We start from the raw sequence: 21,141 nt of genomic DNA, 5'->3' as shown, positions 1-21,141 counted from the left end.
GGGGGGAGGACAACTCCCCAGGCAGCTGCAGTTGGCCAGGACCACCTCGCTGAGATGGACCGAGGACCACGGCTTGCCACAAGCCCCCGCAACAGTGGTACAGAAGGGCAGGGTGAGAATGGCTCTCCCTCTGGTCCCAAACCTCAGGAACCAGATCTCTGCGGTTCTGCAAGGCGAGTGGAGAATCACCAGCCGCAGCTACCTCTCATCAGCATCGATGCTCTCCTCCTCTGACTGCTCCCACTTCCACTGGCACGAGAACCCCAACCATTACACTTTATTTACTGTTTTGCCGGCACCGTTTTGATACGTACGCATTATTTACGATTTTTTCCAACAGCTGTCATTTCATAGACTTATTTTATCGGAGCAGATTCTATCACCAGCCCTTTCCCCTGCAGGTGAATGGGTCCTGCAGGTCTTTCCCTCCCAGCCGATGTAACCACAGCTTAAAATCCCCATCGTCCGCGGGGTGAGCACACAGCTCGCAGACGGCATCTGAGACGGCCAGGCTGGCAAGGAGAGTTTTATTACATCCAAAAAAAAAAAAAAAAAAGGCATCACAGCCGTGCAGTCCAACATGCGCCGTGATCCCGGACCAAGAAAACACAGCACTGTACATGCCTTTGGAAAAAGCAAAGTTTTCCTAAAAGGGGGGATCCTGCTTGCTGGGACCGGAGCGGGACCCTTCTCCCATCCCGCAGCTCCAGGGAGGCGGCAGCAGCCTCTACATATGCCGTATGGATGGGATGGCAGCCTGAGATGGAAGGCATCTTTCCCATGCTATCTCCTACTGCAAAACATATTGAATGACAAGTTCTGAAATGCAAACCAGATATTTTTCTCAGAGACTTCGTTAGACACATCACTCTCCTGTATTATTACAGAGAGCTGTCAAAACAGCCTGGTGAGAAAACTCTTCCCCAGACATGCAGAAGTATAAATTGTCATAGTATAAAGTAAATTCCATTAACAGCTACATAGTCATTATTTTGCATAATAAAAGTAAAGGCTCTTTGCTTGTGATCTATGTATTTACGACCATCGAACCAACAAGCACTTTCTCTTTTCCGATGCCTTTGTTAAAATTACAAGATAATTGGTTGCTGTTGCAGATATTAATGTCTGATAACAAAGTGCCTAAGGCAGGAAAGCTGAAGTGGTGGTGAAGCAGCACTACTGACAAAGCTCTAACTCCTGTTCTCCAAGGATTAACCAAACCAGCTCAAAGAAAATAATAATTTTTAATTTGTATCATCATAGACATTATTTGAATGAAGCATATTGGAAATTCTGGGCAATGCTTTTTAAAAATATATTTCTCTTTATTCTGGCTATCAAAAAAACCCCCACCGAGACAATCCGAGCACTTTTCAGTGTAAGGTCCTGAGGAATATCAAAGGATCAATGACAAGTCCTAAAATAATTTGGGTAACTTCTCTGCTCCAGAAACAAATATATTGCTACTCTTAAGGTTTAAGGGGGAAAAAAGTGATTTTGAAATCGCAGGAGTTCCTTAATAATTAGCACCAATGCATTGCAAAAAAGCCTGCGCTTACAGAGTACGTCCATTTTGGTTGGAAGCATGAATGATGATATACAAATACTCTGCTCTCCCCAAGTTTACACACAGTTGTGTTTATGAATAAAATTGCAGCTTAAAGTCTCAACCATGATGAGCAATTCGGAAACTCGCTGTTCATAAATACCATGCCAATTGAAGCAAGCTGGTTTGGGGATATTGTATATTATTTATTACAATTCAGTCTGTCGTGGAATCAAGCACATTGAGCCAATTTCAATATGAGTGTTGGGGGGAAGGAGAGACTACATTCAAATTCATAAAGTTGCTTTTAAAGCAAAACAGTGTCATCTGGCACAGTTTTTTCCATAAACTGGCCCACTGATGGGAAAAAAACCCCCTGCAGTTACCCACCCTGCACCTTCTCGGTCCCTCTCGCCACGTGGTGAGAAATTGGGGCATGTCTTGCATCTCCTCTGGGAGACCTGATGGTAATCACTGCAAAGCTCAAGGGTGGCAAGTCCTCGAGATACAAATAAGAAAATAAGAAAACAGACGCAAACATCTGCATCTGCCGTTACAAAGGATTCCTTGCTATGGTCGTTCACTTTTAGTTTTTTTAATTATTCTTCTGTGATGGACACGATACCATTAATTTAATTTCCACTTGCATTTCCTATTAGTATAATTTACCGAGTTATCTCTATAGCAGTAGCAAAATCACTTTACGGTGAGCTATATCACTTCAGAGTTAATTACATGTATTTTGGGTTTGATAAATGAAAATAGGGGACATGATTAATTGAAGGACAATCAATACGATCCAGCTATTAGACAGCTTGATGAGGTATCTGAAGTACGCATATAATCCATAGTAATCAGCTAATTGAAGACTGTGGACTAAAAAGATTTTAGGAAATCCCAGCTTCAAATTGAAAAATATCCCAATAAAATGGATGAAGGAAAAATGTTCACAAAACTCACGAAGGTTTAAGGCCTGTTTCTAGTTTGGTTGGTTTTGAACAAAAAATTTTGCTTCACTGGCTTAAAAAACCGCTTACTGTGATAAAATACTGAAAGCAAAATGGATTTGGTAAGTGAATCCTGAAGTGCATTTCTTATTTACATCCACCCAAACGCCTTGAATTGTATTTTTCTAATGCCTTATGATTTCTGGAGCTGCCAGAGGTTGTTAAATAGTTTCATTAAACACACTCTGTCTTGGTTTAGTCACAAATCAGATCAAATTAAACATTCAAATAGTTGAACAAATGAACCTTTTCCATCTCTTTTGCCATGAAACCAAGTGTTCAAAAAAGCCGTATCCCAATGGCGGTTAGGCTTCTGTTTCCAAAAAAGAGCCCGAGAAGGGAGAAAATACTCAGTAGGTGCAAAGGCGGAGTGCTAGACATGTTTAGAAAAACAGGGAAGCGGTGAGTGCAATCCGTAAGCCCACGGTAGGTAAGTACTATTAGCATAAATGCTGACAACTGTTAATCTACTGTAACCCTGATTAATGGCTGCAGTTGTCCATTAATACTAGGCATTTTAACTTACTACTAAAATTGATTAGTCAGTTAAGAATCCAATCCTAATGTTCAATAAAATTGCACTTTCTCTGCAAATGCGATATGAAATGAGGTGATGCATCCAGCAGCACTCACATACATTAGGAGGGGCAGCGTGAAGAGGAGAAGCGCGGTGCCATTCCCGGCTGGCACGGGCGGCGCATCCACCTCCATCCTCCCTGGATATGTGCGAGGGGAGGAGATACCCTGTGAGCTCAGACGGGCTGGGACAACCCACTGGGCAGGGACGGGAGCAGCATCTCGGGCCGGGCTGTGCACACCCGGAGGGACGGTCCACCCCGGCTGGGCACCGCAGAGGGGCAACCCCGGACCGAGGGGTCTTCCTTCGACAGATGGGTCTGCTGTTATCTCGCCAACTACTCCTCTTCTCCCTAAATGCCAACCTGCGCTTTTCTCCAATCTGTAATCTCCATCATTATTATCATTATTATTTTCCTACCTTGCCTTCTGTCGCAGCACTAGCCACGGTCCAGCGCGTACAGAAGGGACTAGCCAAACACCAAGGGGAAAGTGTCAGTTTGCTACAACGCTTTTTTTTTCCTAAAACATAATGCAAGGGTACAGTAGTTCACACAACATTACAGCAGCGCTGTGCAGTCTGCAACACCATCGCTACAATCTCTCCCAGCTCCTGCTGTAAGCCTTTCTTTCCAGGGGGTCCTTTACCACGGATACTTCAAATACTTGGAGCAAGGATTTTGCTGCCAAATATCAGGTCTTGGGCAGCACCTCCAGCCTGGCAGCTATAGGGGATGCCAGAGAAGGGAATCGAGGAGGCAGCATCAGGGCGGAAGAGATGAACACTCTGCCAAAAAAATCATTTGTCGTGACAGAAATGCCTTTTTAAAGCTGTATTCAAATTAATCTTAGATAAAGGAGCTATTTTCTGAACAGGTAAAGCCAGGTAAGTAATTTTGAGGCACTCTTTGCCAAGGGTCAGGAACCAAAAGCAACAGTCTACCTTTCCCGGAGTACTGGGTAACCCTAAAAATGAGAGCTAAAAAACAATCCTGGAAGCAACAGAAAAGAGCATGTGAGCAGCAACTCACACCTTCTGATCCAGAGGTCCCGGTTCAATCTTTGCACATGATTATATTGGAAAGGTTCTCCAAACGCATCCTCCTCCAGCATCCCCGTACAACCAGAAGCCCCAAGAGACGGGAACAGTAATTTGGAGCACCCAGGGAGTGCGGGAGCCGAGCCTGGGATAAGATATACCCAGATGCTGTGTTCAATTAACATTTTTTAAGCGCTGTTGAAAGCGGACTGAAGAGATGCTGAGCTGACCAAGCCATGGTCCTGTTCCAGCAAGATTCAGCCCAAGTCTTCTGAAGTTAAGTCTAGGGAGGTGGGAACGGCACAAAGATTGCGTTTAGGTAAATTTAGGATTTCTGTCCGTGGGGACTGCCAAGGAAGTTCAAGCCCCTGAAACACTAGTGCCATAAGGGCTCCCATTAGGAGAAGGACTAAGACCACCATTATCTCAACTGAGAGCACCACGGCCAGCCCCATGGCAGGATCAGCACCGTGCAGGCTGCAGCACAGCTCTCCCGTGGACCTGTCGCCCTCTTGTTTGCCAGGATGCTCAGGCTTTCATAACTTACATGTATGGCCCCTATACATGAGCCCGTAACTGTCAGATGTACTCCGAGCATTTTCACAGCCCGTTGCACTCCCCTGCACCCCGTCGTGCCTCGTGGCTGATGGGAACGCCAACAGCCTCCGGAGGGGCTCTGGTGACCAGACATGCTGCTCACTGCCCGCATTACAGCAAACATTTCAAAGGGCCAGTAAATCTCATTAACATACCGTTGGGGAAAAAAATACCAGAAGAAAGAGAAAACTCCAGCACAACAAAATATCTGAAAGCCACCAAGGACTTCGGCATAAATCCACAACCGATTCATAAGGACAACCCAGGACACAGTCCAGACTTTTTTTACTATTTACCTGACCAGCAGCCTGGAAAACAGCACTTCTGCAATAGCAGTACTCAAGGATGTGATCTTATTTTCCACTGATGTGGGAGGCTGCAAGACCAGACGTTGTGGCTGGCATCTTCCCTTCTCTGGTGCTGTGGGTCTTGGCCCAGCTGGGTCTACCAAGGAACATCACACCACCATTGGAAAAAACCCAAGACTGGTTTTATTCTCATGCCATACAAAGTTTTAGTTCCTCCTGGTCAGAACTAAGCACTGCTTAACGCTACAGAGCCAGCCACTTTGACAATAGGGTTGGAAGAGGGGTTCGGATGGCAGAGCCTGGGATGGGTGATGAAGGACAAGGACGGACCACAACAGGCAACCAAGGGTGCCTGCACCCACCCAGCCCAGGGGCTTCCAGCTCCGGCTTGTGCCCTTCATCCGTGCAAACGGGCACCGGGAGTCCTCACCAGCTCCCAACCCTGTACTGCTCCAAGAGGACAGAAAGCTGCTGGTGTTCACAACCTGGATATCCCACAAGTGTAATAATTACGGCAGCACCTAGCAATAATGCAACGCCGTCCTCTGCAAAGCCCTTTAATAACATTAATGTCTGTCAGGCTAGCCTTTAAGTTTTAACATATGGAGGGAATGCCCAATAACTTAATATTATTGTGTGTGTGTCTGAAATAACACTCCGCAAGGCCTCTTATATCAAGCATTAAACCTGCTTAATAGAAGACATTTGAGCTGAATCAATTCTTTTGCAGTAATTCTTCATATTGAAAGAGGTATTTTGAAATTAGTGAGTGTATGTTATCACAGCAGAACTATTTACATATTTAAAACCACGTTTTGCGTGAAAGTAAGTTACAGGAAAAAATAATATCAATGTAAAATTATCCTTTATTCAGCAAAATGCTTGAGAACTAATTCTTACCATGTTTGTAGACAGCCATACTCACAACATTACACTGAAGGTCCTATCAACACTTCATTATAAACTTCTCCGCTTATATTCGGGGAATTAGAAAAATCTTTGCCTAGAGGGGATTGTTTTCATAAACTCGGCGCACAGGGGTCTCGGAACAGGCAGGAATGTTTATGGAAAATCTGAGATTAGAACATTTCAAACTGGCTGGTTTCAAGTTGCATACATCTAAAGTTATAAATAGCAAGGAAAATGCGTGTATGAAAAGTGAAGAAATAACGCATTGTGCAAAAAACCAACTTTGTCAGTTAGAATGGAAAAGTGAACATTTTCTTTTATTTGACTAAAAATCTAATTCACTATCAAGCTATTCCATTTTGCTGTTAGATTGCTACAACTGTTATCTCCAGGATCTTTTAATAACAGCCCGTATTTACAGCCCTTGGGGGGGCTCTCTGGGCAGGATTTTTTTGAGCAGGGTGGATTTAGCCTCCAGGTGACTTCCCCAGGAGCGGAGATGGGTCACTGCTCACCGCTGCGGGATGACACCTAGACACACAAGCAGGAATTCAAACATAACCAAAGAATTTCAAAGCGCTTAAAAACCAGTGAGACCCAGCTGCCGAAATCAGGCTGTGCAGCATCTTGATGCACACGCAGAAGCACGGTTGTTTGCTCTTCTGCTACAACCACCGCAGCCTGAGCTTCCACTCCCAACGGCGCGGAGCTGTGCCAGGAGAGCCTGGGCAGGAACACCACGACACTGGACTTGACCCACTGCCTCCAAAAGTCAGCAGAAACGGGCAGTGAGAGGGGGTAACACCCAGAGGTGATCTACAAACTCAGTGCTACCATGGCAGAGTTAGCAGCAAGGGTATGGTGGGTGCTTCCTCACCTGTCTCGCTGCAAGGTCAGCCAGGTTTGCCCCAGGTACCGTCCCCTCTATCCCTTCAATGGCAAACTCTGCACTGGAGTGGATGAGGAGTGCTCACCAGCACCGTATGTCAACTGTGGCCATGGTGTCCTCCAGCTGAGCAAGAACATCTGCAGCCACAACAGCATGGTCCAATCAAGACCATCATCTACAGCAAAAAGCTCAGCATTTCTACAGCATCCTTCAAGCTCCAAAAATGTCCACTCATACTAACTAGAGGAACGACAAGCAGAGCTTCAGCTAGTACTGCATTCCAAGCACAAAAAAACTTCTGGAAACTGAGATCTCCCTCTACCCCACATCTCACAAGCCTTTATAGTCCAGGCAATGAGACAAAATAATCCTGGCTGGGGGAAAAGGGGGAAAATGGGATGTGTTAGGTCATCAAGTCCACACCCCACACCCCCCCATCCTGCACGACTCTGCTCTACCATCCATTTCCATTGCTGTCTGGTGTTACTCTAAACAACCTACAGACAACTGGGCCCCCAACCGCTTTTCCTGGTCTGCTGGTTCCAGGAGCTGTTCACGGTCCATTGCGGCACCTCCACCAGCTCCATGCAGCTTGCACGGGAAGGGTGTCCGTAGTCCAGAGTTGTGTCTCTGGGGAACGACCTTCACCTCTGGTGGAAGATGTATGGGGCAGTTTAGACACTGAGCCTGGAGGAACCACTGAGCACTGTAATGTGTCAAACTGCTGATAAAACTTGCACTGGCTTTGTCCTTGTTTAGACGCCTTTACCTTCAGCTATTTCGTATTCTACAGGTTGCCTGCAAAATTCTTGCATGGCACTAGCTGGACTTACTGTTCAACGATGTTGTTAAAGCATGTAACCAAACGTGCAAAATATTCTGCATTAGCAAAAATATGTATTTCTGCACATACTCAGCTTTTTTGCACCGAGTATGGCAACCGTAGGATGTACTCCTGACGGGACAAAGACCATTGATGGTAGGTAGTGGGTCAGCAAGAGCTTAAAAGACAGCAATTAGGACTGATGGGTAGAATATATAATGTAATATTTAAAATAATTTTGGCTGACTCGGTTGAGATGATCCTACACCCCACAACATTAAGGCTTTAGCCAGTGTACATGTGGAGCTGCAATCTCCTGAAATGTCCTTAGCTCAGCTAACTAACTGCAGTTTGCCTCCACTTTCTTCTAATTTTAGATTTAAACTCTCTACAGCAGAGGACACGCAGGGTGAAAACAAATTTTAAACATTATGCTTTGCTGAAATGTACTGCAAGTATATTTTCTTTTGGAAGAGGCTGGGTGGATTACTTTATCAAAGTTTTCAGGATGTTAATATTTCAGGGCAACCTCTGCCTTTGCAGTTCAGAGGAAAGGGTACGGCGAGGGAAGGCAGCGCCTGGATGTCGGTATTACAGGGTTCCTCAGAAAATCCTGCTGACACAGCTTCCTCTTCATCTTTGTCTAACATCAAGTTAGTAGTCAATGTGTTATTTTAACAGCATGACAACAACTATACAGAATGTCAAATAGTTACCTTTTATCTGGAATTTTATTCCTGCCATATATTTCAATGGAGATATACAACTTAATGTTGTAACATATTTCATACTGAAATGGGTAATAAAAAAACCTATAGACTCTGCATTTCCCCTAAAACATAAAGGAGGAATACACTGAAAATCTCTGCTCTTTACTACTCTCCGTCTTCCAAAATCTCCACACCAATCTACTGTGCCTGAACTGTAAATATTGCTGGGAATACTTTCAAGGTTTTTGTTTGTTTTTTTTTTCTTCTGAAATAATACATAAATATAAAAGATATCCCAAATCCAGAATGTTCTGCCCAGCCCGAGTTTCTGTTCCAGCCTGACGTAAGGATGGAGATGGAGGACAAACCCTTTTGACCACACTTTGAGCCCACCGCATGGGAACTCGGGGTCCCTCAGCCTGAAAAAAGGTGTGTTCAAATCCCAGAGAAGGAGCAGGAAATTTTACATTAGCAAAACAAACCCCCTCTGTTATCTCCTGTACTATTTCAATAGCAGGTACACCGAGGGAGGAGGGCTTAGAAAACATTCAGGGTCTCCCTTTGGGGTCTCTCAAAAGTCATGCCTCCCCACATTTGTCAATGTTTTAGGCTACCGGCGAACAGCAAGTTCCTATCTATCTTCCACTGGATACATTTTCCCTTCTAAGGAAACTGCAAACCGCGGAAGAAATATTCTCTGTCCTTTTCAATACACATGACAGCTGGCTAATTACCTAAATTATAGCTTTGTCAATATTACTTCATTCACTCAACCCCTCTTTGCTGGTAGCAAAAAAGAGCTGAAAGACCCAAACTCTTCCAGATCTCTGGGTTTACCCAAGAAAGGCTTCCTCTTCAAGGGAGGCTTGATGGTCAGAGCTGCCACAGTCACCACGTTTACATGGAGCAGTCTCCAGGACTGTTCCAGGATGGGGGTCTTCACATGCAAGATCCTCATTTAAGTTGCTTTGGCTTGGCCATCTCCTACATGAATAAATATACACAAACATACTCGCTGGGAACATGAAAAGGACAGAGAAGTTCTAGAACATCCTGAGAACATGATCTACCTTAGATGAAAGACTTCGGACAGTTTTTCCTGCTAGAGGATGGATTTACCTGAGGACCGTCAGGTTTTGCTCTCCAGCATTCATGCTGACTCTGCTTGCTCTGTCCTTGCTGTGCACGTCTGTCTTCTCTGAAAGACTGAGGGTACTTCCGCCTACCAAACCATGCCTTCTGATGTGTATCCCAAGCCTTTACGTCCCCAGTAGTTTGGGTCTGCCCTCAACCAGGATCTGCCTGGCAGTGGTGGTTAATTGCAACCAACTCTCAGTGTCATAACTTTTCCCTGATCAGTGAGCGCTTAAACCAGAATTGCTAATTGTAGTTATTCATGAGATTATGAAATAGAAAAGGAAGGTATCGCTAGAATTTTCAAACCCAAGACATTTCTCCAAGGCCAGCACCTAAGCAAGAGGCTCCACTGTCAGCCCAGGACTCAGAAGAGTCCTGCCTGCAGGTCCTGCTCTTCCCTCCTTCAGAGGAGGCTTCCAGTAACATGACTACATTCTTTGCTGCTTCTTGGCTTTTAAAACCTACACAACATCCTCCAGTCTGCCGGAGCTAACCCACAGCCTGCCTGGTCATCCTGAAACATGGATGCAAGACAACAGAGCACGCTCACAGGCCCCGGGCAGGTATGACCTAACAGTTTTGACCTTTTCTGGGACAAGCATGAGTTGAACATCTGTATTTGCTCAGCAAATACATGAAGTTTGCAGACGTCAAAATAGAAACAAGGCAAAACAGCTGAATTCCCTGCTTTTGCTTTTTTGATGTTGACTCCTCTTCCATTGCTTCCTCTCTTAGCAAGAAAGCCCAAGCCCCTAGACGCCCATCTATCTTGAGCCGGGTGACACCACCTGATGACACACGTCTGCTTAAAGCAGGGTTTTGCTCTCCACACTCGCCCGGGATTGCTGCTCAATCTTCCTTCTTGAAAAGCAGCCTGTCCTCGAAGGCAGCCAGTGCTGGATTTCTGGCTCAGCTGCCTGTGGCTCCAGCCCATGAGGTTTTGCTGGCAGAGGCAGAGACGAGCAGGTAGCTGCTCCAGCGAGCTTGTGCATGGCAGCACAAGAAAGGCCAACAGCCCTGCCAGGAGCAAAAGCTCCTTATCTTCTGGGGACCTGCTGGGCTGTTTCAGACAGCTGCACTTGATGCACATGTCATGAAAGCTGGAGTCCAGAGCACCAAATCCAAAAACTTTTCCTCTCCCCTAGGAGAGGTTTCAGGGTTTTGGCCCAGCAGCCTTATCACAGTGGCTTTGGTTCACCACAAAATGACCACCCAAGAGGATACAAGCTGATGGTCAACAGCCCTCACCCTCCGCGACACTGCAAAGGACAAGGGACCAGTTTGGTGCACAGCTGCGGCTCCACAAGCCCAGGACATCCCCAGAGGTCCTTCACCACCACCTCAACCACCCTGGCTCCTCCCTGGGAGTTACACCCTTCACCCCGGCAAGACCCGGCCAACACCTCGGCTCTGCTAAGGAAAGCAGCACAGCAGCCCGAGGCAAAACACAAATGCCTGGAAGTGGGGAGATCCAACAATAAGCCGACGGCTATTTTGCAAGAACCGGATAAATTGTTGAGCAGTGATTTATTCAAGAGATTCAGCAGTTCACTAAGTTTGCGGAGCTTTGGAGACGATAAAAATGTAACAAGTGAGTCTCTTGCATGAATAAAAAATTACATTTTACATAAATTAAATATATAATTTGATTAAACATGTTTATGTCTTTGCAATGACATTTAGAATAGGAAGTATTCATTTTCTGTTTTGAAAGGAAAAAACTCTTTCAAATGTAATTTGAAGCTGTCAAACCAATCTTCTTTACAGATCTTTTAAATGTCACATACCTTCGAAAGGGGATGGCAGATTCCTTTTAAATATGCAATTGCAAACAGTCCAAGCAAAATCAAGAATTTATTAAAATATGCTACTGACATTTATACTGATTAAGTATAGCCCTTTCCTCACTCCCTTTCGATAGACTCCCCTACAAAAGATGTGTCACAACAGCCCCTATTAACGCTGCGCTCGCTGTAATTCCCCAACACGCAACCAGCCCTTCCCAAGCAGCAAAATCCAGCTGCAGGAGAAGAACCTGCCTCCTGTTTTGTACAGGGACTAATAGGAATTTGTGGTTGCTTTACATGAAGAATTGTACTTTTTGATGATTTCTTACCAGCATGCCTGAAATTTATAATCAAAAATATTAACTGCACTTACTTTAAATCAAGTGCAGCACTACACCTAATGGCTTTAAATGGAAGAGTGTATTAATCATAAAGAAAACCTACTGCAACTCATTTCAGACAACTTTATGTTAGCAACCTGTATGTTTTGTTTTATAATCACAATATCTATCCTTAGATTTTTCATTACTCTCTCCAATTAGAATGCATTTCTGGACATTTTGTTTTCCTTTCCCTTTTCTTTTAAGGAACAGAGAAGAGGGATAGAGGAAAACCGTCTCAGCTGTCGGTGAATGGTCAAGAGCAGCAAGGATGGCAGCTCCCATTCTCACCCACTTCCCACTGACATACTGGATGTTTTAAGGTCATTTTACTTTTTTAGAAGACAAAGAATTTCATTATTATTTCTCCTCCCCTGTCACCAGGCCAGTCAAGTGCATGGGCACAGCTCTCATTAGCATTAATGGAAATCCCCACTGTAAATTCTCCCCCGTGAAGCAGCATTAAGAGCAAGGCCATCCTGAGCAAGCATACTCAAATTGGAAAATAAAATATACCTCCCATTTCTTGCTACCACCACAGGGAAAATGTAATGAAGTGCAGGAGATATTAAGCCACAATTCCTGTATCAAATCTTCCTTGTACTCCATAATTACTCAACACAACGTATACAACGGTTACTCCTTGATCGTGAGAATTTGTTGCGCGTTATTGAAAGACTTTACCCTAATGCTCTCAACTTTCTGGTGCGTAACACAGCAAATTACAGCACTGCCATTGTAACATAAATCACGATCACCACCAACTCTGGCTTACTTAAAGCTTACACTCAGTATTTAAAAATCAGAAAATTACTAAAGGGACTCTTAGTACTGCAGAAAGCATGTCAGTGCCAGGCAACGGGGACACAACGCAGCCCGATGGCAGCACTCTGTGCTGATCATACCGCAGAAGGTGTCCAAAGCAAGCTTGCCTGAAAATAGCCAGGACCGCAATCAGCATTTTCTTGGAGGATTCATGTGTGACATTCATCATCACGCCATAAGTTAATTTAATGTAGTTAAGGACGGAAAGGAACTTTGCATTGGGCTTCAACACCCAACCTCCTACCCTTGCTCTTGACAAGTGATGCGCTCTCGAAGGTGATCATATACGTGCCCATCCACCACGGAAAATGCAGGCCAGTGGGTTCAGCTTGTGAGGAGCAACTAAGTGACTGCCCCCAGTCCCCTACCTTTCCTACCTACCACCCATCGCAAAGGGCATCCAAGATTTCTGGAGGTTCCCAAAGACCCTCTTTGGAATGACAAATATCAATATATAATCCCTCCAGGAACAGCTGCTCCATGTTTTATGGATCTACCAATACCTTCTGCTGATACAATAATGATGATTAGTGTCACAAATGTCATTTAAGTAAAACCAGAGAAAGTTTAACACAGTTGTAGTCAAGCACATCACTTTTGATGAGTTTCTCAGGTACGCAAAGTAAGTCACCATTTCACCCCTCTGAGTTCCTGTTGATCCCCCAAATTACATCTTCTGTACAACTCATGCCAGTTGGGCCACTGGAGGAGGTCCTGACAGACATCCACCACACCGTTCACACCAAGATAAACACACCACCGCACATGAAAGCTCATTTCTTCATACAGCCTCTTGAACGACACGGCAAGAATCATCTTCCAAGGTGAGGGCACTCAGCATTTGACAACACAGAATCTTCTCTACCCTGTCCAAGATCCAAATCATTTTTCCAGCTCCCACAAAGACACAAATCTTTTTGCTAGCTGAGGCAGTGCTATTCCCATTCCTTCCACATGGAAAGTGCTCTTTCACCAAGACTCTTCTGCAGAGTGGGGATAGCATGGAATTTGTGTTTTGCCTCTGCTTCTCCACTTACTTGGTTGCTTTTATACATGGTACTACACAAACGCAGGAGCAACCAAACACCTGAGATGTAAATGGGACCATCTCAACTTTGGTTGTTTCCATCCCCACTGATCTGTGGAGTCCAGTCCCACCAATCCCTTTGGTCTGCAGCGCTGGAGAGCGCAAGATTTAAGCTTTCCTAATGTTTAAATCAGCTTCAGTCAGTCCACGGTACGTTCCAAGCCTCTGTAAGGTCTTCTTACAGATTTTGTTCACAGAAACGAATGGTCTGGACTCCAGGCAGGACTCCTTTCCCTTTCTGCCTTTCCAAAGAAAGAGTGAAGGAACCAACCACCAAACATTTTATATGCAGTTATTTGCAAGCAAGCCTCTCTCCTGAGGAGAATACCTTCAAACCCTGAAGCTTACACTCATGAAGCGAAGCCTTGGGAGATGTCAGTGGGCTGCTTTCTGGCTGGCACTTTTTTCCCAGCCACTGCCAACACCAGGTCATGCCACCTGGAAAAGGTAGGAAATCTGCCCGATGGGCTTCCCGAAAGCACAGCGAGTCTGATCCATGTCTGAGCTATTCCGAAATACAATTTTGGACCACATCACCAGCTGGTGTAAATCAGCATCACTACAGCAGCGCGGCAGAGAGCGGAGCCTGGCCCCCGTCACCGCTCCAAGGCGCGGGAGCATCCCTGATTTCCTCTGACAGAATCAGCGCACTCGTCACCGACGTTTTCCAGAGCCAGAGCAGGAGGTTTGCTTTTATTTCCACTTTACTGCACCCTGCTGACCCAGGACATGCCATAAAAACACCGAGTATGGAGTGACAAGATTTAATAGTCAAGTGATAACGCACGCTTGGTGCTAAGAGCCTGCTTCTGGAAGACAGGTATTTAGCGACTCTGCTCCAGCGCGAGAGCAATCCAGGCAGACGGACACATCTCAGGAGGCCGGCCGGCAGAAGGGCCATGCCAACCTCCTCTCCTCTACGACAGCAGCAGAAGACACGCTAACTCCACTCGGATTGGCTTCTCAGGTAAGTTTCCACACATGAGCTTTCCAACGACGGCTGCAAAGTCCGAATCTATCCTCACCTCCAAGCAGCCCCTTTACTTCTTGAGCGTTTCCTAGCTCGTGCCCAGCAGACCCACCTCCACCTCCATCTGCCACAGTGCCACCACACTAAATAGCACCCAGCGTCAGATGTCCAGCAGAGACACCATTTCTCCCTCCCTGATCATGCTATTAGTGGAAGCAGGAATAGGAGAAGCAGCCATGGAAGGAATATTACATGAAGATAGTTGCGGGGAAAATTATAGAAACATAACGCAAGCTCCATACGGGGCGTGTGAGTACATAAGCGTTTCTCCTGCCGTGCACAATTAATACAAAACACACTGGGATCATGTTCTTTTTCCAACGCAACGCGTGTATTATTTTTGTTGACCTGTCTGGCTGGAGTTTTGAAAGCCATCACTTCCTGCATTCCACAACAGAAACTTTACACCCACAAAACCTGGTATCATTTCTTTTTATTCTTCCTGTCTTTATTCTATTTATTTATTCAACTATCCAACGCGAAAGGCCATAAATTGCACTGCTACTTAAGTCACAGGGGGAATTCCTTTAAACATAAGTAAAAACTCATAAATAACTTCCTGCAGTCAACAATGCATTCATTTTCTTCTCTCCTTTCAGACCAATCTTCCAGCTAACAAATCAAATCAAGTACCAAAACGTAATTATTCCATTGTGATAATCATCTCCTTACACTCAGAGCATACCTTTCCTTATTTCTTCTCAAATTAAAATTAGCAGAGAGGCTCGGGCTGGCAGGAGGGAGAGGAGGAAAGGTTATGAGGCACTGAGAAACCCAAGGTATGACGAGGAAACCCTTCACCTTGACCAAAGTCCTGCATCTTGAGCAGGAGGCACGCTAGTGCTAGGTTGGTGGGGAAAAAAAATGACACCAAATCCAAATTAGACTCACTTTATATTAGTGGGATTCATGGGAAGGTTTTCAAGGCAATGAAGTACATAATCTGAAAAAAAAAGATGATTGTAATACCGGGACAATTCGCCCAAACTTACAGGAAGCAATGCAGCTGCAAATAAAGCCAGGAATTAATCTGTGACAAAAAGTCAGTAAAAAAAGGCAAGAAACACTTTGCAAAATGCACCCATACAGGACATACGGGGCGAACATTTATTTTACCCTCCCTAAAATTTGCCGCTTGTGCCCTGTAATTAGCCCTCATCACTTCCACTTGCTGTGGGCACGGATGGAGCTCGGTGGCCACACGCACCGACACGGGTATGCCCCACGTCTGGGACGAGCAAGGTGAATGCCCCGGAGAAACGAACCCACAGACAGACACAGACACAGACACGCCGTGTTACACCGCTCCACACCATCGGATTGCAAAGTGGCGACCAGCGTCAACGGCGGGGCCAGAAGCATCAGGTTAAAAATAAACAGACAGAAATAAACTTGCCTCGGCTGCCAGCCTCCTGAGGAACCAAAGGCACAGGGCTTGAGGGGGAAAAAAAAACCCCTGCGGTCATCAAATTGTATCCGGCACTTCGTACTGCGCAGCACAGCAAAGGGACGGCGTCAGAAGCGAAAAGGTAAGAGACTCGCTGCCGGCACTGGAGACTGGCCATGGAAACGCAGCGGGCGAGCGGCACCCTGCCCAAGAGCATCCTCATCCTCCTCGGAGCGCAGCTGGGAAAGGCAGAAGTTGGCACAACCCGCACAGGAAGGTGACGCTGCAAGCCAGGGTCCAGGGAAACGGAGATGGAGGGCAGCTGGTAACTCTATTCTACAGCACACTTACTTTAGGGTTTTTTCTTTTACTGTTTTGTCATCTTCAAACTAAACTCTCATCACAAGCTTTTACACGCAAACACCTTCTGTGCAGATTTGTAACACTGAAACAAGAAGCCACGCCAGCCACTCTTCCACATTAACATTTAAAACATTAGCAGTTTAGACGCCAAACGTTGTATTTCGAAGGCTGCAGGTGTGTAAGCCCAGTGCGGAGAACGGAGCCCACCCCCCCGGCCCCTGCCAGCCCTGCGCCTCACAAACGCACCACACCTCAAAACCAAACACCTGCTCAGCTCGCATTCCTTCTGCATCTGACGAACGGCATTGACTTTGCATTAGAGAGCTCAGGAAAGGACATCAGAGGCAGTTGGAAGGTTTTGGGTTTGGTTTTTTTTTTTTAAATTTGGGAAAGATGCACATCACAGGAGGTTACACTCTGGGCTGGTTAAACCCTTAAAATAAAAGGGGATTATATGGACAACGTCGGCGTATCGTTCAACGAGGACCATCATCAGTTCACTGAACTGCTGAGACATTTCCCCCCTACACAACACACGTATGTGTTACGAATTGAGCAAACGCCGGCTCCGAGCCCCGGCTGCAGCCGTACACTGGCGTGGGGAGGCGGGGGGGAGCCCGGTGCAGCAGCCCGGTCCCGGCGCCAGATACGTCCCTCGGCTTACGGCAAGGCCGGGACGGCTGCCAGGCCACCGGCCACAACACGGGGAAAGTCTTCTGCGGCACTTTCCTCCCTGCGGACCTCATCTTGAGTTTTCTGAGGGTCGGTTTTTTACTTCAGTATATTTGTCTGACACGTTTCAAGTGAGATATTCCTGATTCTGTATGACAGAAAGGGATTTTTAAAGTAGTGCTGTGGGTTACTGATAAAACATATTTAGTGATTTAGAGGAAAAAAACCCAAAGAGATCCTGTATGAGCAAAGGTTCCCACAGCTGATGGGGAGCAAGAGCCGTGGGGGTCCCCTCTCCCCATTTCGGACACACAGCACCCTCCTGGCCAGCTCACACAACCTACTTACGCACCACAAAATGTTTTGAAATCCTCAAATAGAAACCTCGTAGAATAACAAAAATCTCGTATCATTTCCATCAGCAACCTAAACTCCCTAACCTTGCACTGAGTTTACATTAGGAAAGAGAATTAACCAGATATTGAACCGACGCTGAGCCGGTTCAGCAATCAGCAGTACTTTGGTAACTTCCTTATGGCTTTACAGAGTTCCCCGTAATTCCCAGGAAGCCCAGCCTGGCCACGTGCTGGAAACCAGGCGCTCCTGGTTGCACCTCCACGCAAGTTATTTCAGGCGCTCGGGTCTTGGTTTGTGGCACATGAACATCACTCACCCGATATGCCACCGGGTATCGGGTGCCTATCCCACCAGCGCACGTACAAACACCTACACCTAGAGGAAAGTAGGACTGTTTTCCTTCAGGTGTAAGGAAAAGCCTAAGTGACTGCTCTGCACACCTCAAGGCAGGTGTAACTGCTGAAGGTATCCAACATACCCAAGGATGGCCACTGAAATCACAGGCAAACTTCCATTTGTTAGCAAAATGCCGGCATTTCATTTCCCCCATGCTGCGGGTGCCGTCAATGAAGGTGAAGAAGAGAAAGTTAGGAAGTTTTGGGAGAGGGTTCGTTTGGGGGTTTTAATCACAAATAAGGCTCAGCGTGGTCCCGTGGCCATCCTGCGGTGGGCAACCGCAGCGGGTGGGGGCTAAAGAGACAACTGTCCTGAGAACGGCAGGAGCAAAACTGTTTGAAAACAGACTAAAACCAGGGCGAGCCCGACACGCATGTTTCTGAGCGCCCTTTCCCAACGCATCAGCCAACAAAACAGGGAAAGACAAGACGTCCCGGGGAAGCAGGGGCGACCACGGCAGCAGCGATGCCCTCCTCGCTGGCTGTGAGCTGTGGGGCGGCCGCCCCGGGCTTTGGGGGTGCATGGCCCCGGCCGGGGGTGCCTGCCCGGCAGGTACCCACATCTGCTGGTGCCGCGGGGCAGGGTGACCGGGCAGGAGCTCAGCAGGAGTGAGGATGGAAAGCAGGGCTGCCCGAACATCTCGGCTTCACCTGCCATACAGCTATCCCAGGAAGCAACATTTTTTTTTAATGACTTTTTTTTTTTTTCCCCTATGTACTATTTTCCGGTCCCCAAAAAGCTACAGGACACAGAGAATCGTTATGCGTACAGCAACCTGAACACAGCAGGAAATTTTAAAATTTCAGCTGCATATACAAAACCCTCTAACACATGTATATTTTATTTGATTTACTGCGATACTTTTCTTCCATCTCTTGAAAGTAATTTTTCTCTAAAGCATAACTGCTTAATTGGCAAGTGTACAAAATATAATTACACTGCATACAAGTTACAATATTGCTTATGGGAATATCACTGTTGATGCATTCTGCTTTATTTTGTGTTTAATCTCTATTAAGAGATCTGTATGAAAATAGCTAGGTACTCTTGATTTTATAAACATGACATGTCATTCAGTCATTTCCCTGCCTAACCAAAGCCCAAACAAATGCAATTGAAATACAAAAGAAAATTCCTGGGCTAGCCTAACACATCGGAGTTAATAAAATTCTTATGTTTTCCTCTAAAGAAAGCGCAACGCGCAGGACACTAAAAAAAATGACCAACCTCTCCAGGCTTAGGTTTGTCACATCCATTACGCTACCAGAGCGATGTAAGGACACGGTACATAGGAATGCATCGCTTTTAATGACAATTTTAGGGGGGGCGGTTTATTACATTCCCCACAAGGACCTCTCCAGTTGCATCTTTTAGAGCAGAAGGATAAAGGAGTAACGCAGAGACACCGATGCCAACGCGGTGAACAGTGCCCGGTACTCAGCGGCAAACAAACCTCTCGCCCTTTGTGCGCCAGCGCCGTTCCCACTGCACCCGCAGTTCCCACTGCGCCCGCGTCCAGCCCCACCGCCACCCCCAGAGTAACTCCCCATTCCGCCAGCGTTTACACACGCAAGTAACGCTACGCGCAGGAGTCGACGCGCTGTCTGGAAACGGGTCTTGCTGGTCCGACAGCTAACTAATATCGGCGTGTTTTAAGTGCCTTAAAGGTTTATTTCATTTGCTTGAGTAATGAGATTAATGCGATGTTTGTTTGTTTAAGCTAAATCATACAAAGCCAAACATCTAAATGTCCTTAATTCACAGCATTAGCCCAAGCTGCGTTACCATGTGAGCCCGTCTTACTATCCTGCTTTTAATTGCACCAACAAATTCCTGTTTTGCTCCGTTTCGCTCCCTGCGGTCAGACAGCACACAGAGGCCTCGAGTGGCCAAATGAACCATTAAATACTGCCACACACTGCCTAATGTTTTCATGCACTCCCTGCTCTCTTTGCAACTAGGCTTTTAACAAATTCAACTTCTAGACCTAAAAAGCCGGTGTATATCCAGCAGATATACATACCTCTGCATGTGTAGATATACACACACACACACGGGAGGACGTGAAACAACGTTCCAGCCGTGACGGCTCCTGCATACTGAAGCAACACAACACGGATGGGTGCCTGGTGATCCCACAAACCTCATCCATGAATGATGGACGAGACGGACAGACTGATCTGAAAACTCACCTAAAAGTGGAGTAACTCTGCTAACATCCAGGTGTACATCCTCGCTTCAAAATAAAAATCAATTTGCACACATACGCATTGTTTTTGTTCAAACTATGACACCAGCAACATATAATTAATTTTTACATCTGGGTTTGACCCATTTTGATCAGTTTGCGCTCCTCTCTGTATTCGTCTGCTCAGAAGTTTCCCACCAGTGCTGGAGTTATTTCTGATGTCCCGTGGCCACCAAGAGCTGACTCACAGTTTGAATAAATTCTGCACCATTAGATAAAGCACATGACTATCAAAAGAAGTAATCCTCCCTCATTTCCTTCCTGCACCTAAATGAGTTCACATCTGGCCCGGGCATTAGCCGTAACACAGGCTAACACAGCCCCTGCTAACTTCTTCCCTAGTGCTAAGTACCTGGTGTTGACACTGGAGGTTAACTCATCCCTGTGATGGGCACAAGGAATTTTTTAGGGAAATGGTGGGAAATGAGATCTTTCCTGAGCACTAAAGGTCACATCCGGCAATCTCCACCTTCAGATGCAGGTCTCCTCGCTGCAAGTCATCCTCTTAAGGAAAATCTGCAATGCTGGTGCTTGGGATCTGCAAATATCTGGACGTTCTCAATTAAACGGTGGGCTTTCATGGATTTTAAGACTACTGTCTGACCACTCAGAAGAGACCACTGTCGTTTTCCAGCCCAACACACTGCACGCTAACTTACCTAAATTAATCCCTGCTTGAGCGTCATTCATTCCAAAGAACAAACATCCCTGAACCCGGCGTTTCCAAAGTTGGAGAAACCACCAGCACCTTCAGCAGCCTCTGTCGCCATCAGCAGTGCCGAAACCGTGGACCTCTCCTCCAGCTTTCCCTGGCTTCATCTTCCAGCTATCGGGTCTTGTTAAAACTCTGCCTGCTGGACCCAAGAGCTTTTCATTACTCAATTTATTTTCCCCATGACCATGCTAATTGCCTTAATCAATTTACCTTCCAACACCCTCCTGGATAAGCCAAGTGGACGGAGGTCCCGGACCCTTCCCCTGCATCCCTTCCCAATTCCTCCGGTGTTCCCGCAGCCCTCCGCAGCCCCTCCTCGACAGGCACTGGGGACACGGCGGCTGCCACGTCCC

The 21,141-nt window shown here is 46.2% G+C and overlaps 1 protein-coding gene across 4 annotated transcripts in view; it reads right to left on the bottom strand.

Annotated features, from left to right (window-relative positions):
- The window catches only part of CTBP2 (C-terminal binding protein 2), a 140,769-nt gene that overhangs the window by 109,804 nt on the left and 9,824 nt on the right, over positions 1 to 21,141 (bottom strand). The gene's annotated exons all lie outside the window — the stretch shown is intronic.

The sequence above is a fragment of the Balearica regulorum genome, chromosome 7 (genome assembly GCF_011004875.1).
Source record: "Balearica regulorum gibbericeps isolate bBalReg1 chromosome 7, bBalReg1.pri, whole genome shotgun sequence".
Classification (NCBI taxonomy): Eukaryota; Metazoa; Chordata; class Aves; order Gruiformes; family Gruidae; genus Balearica; species Balearica regulorum.
This window is presented reverse-complemented; position numbering and strand designations above follow the sequence as displayed.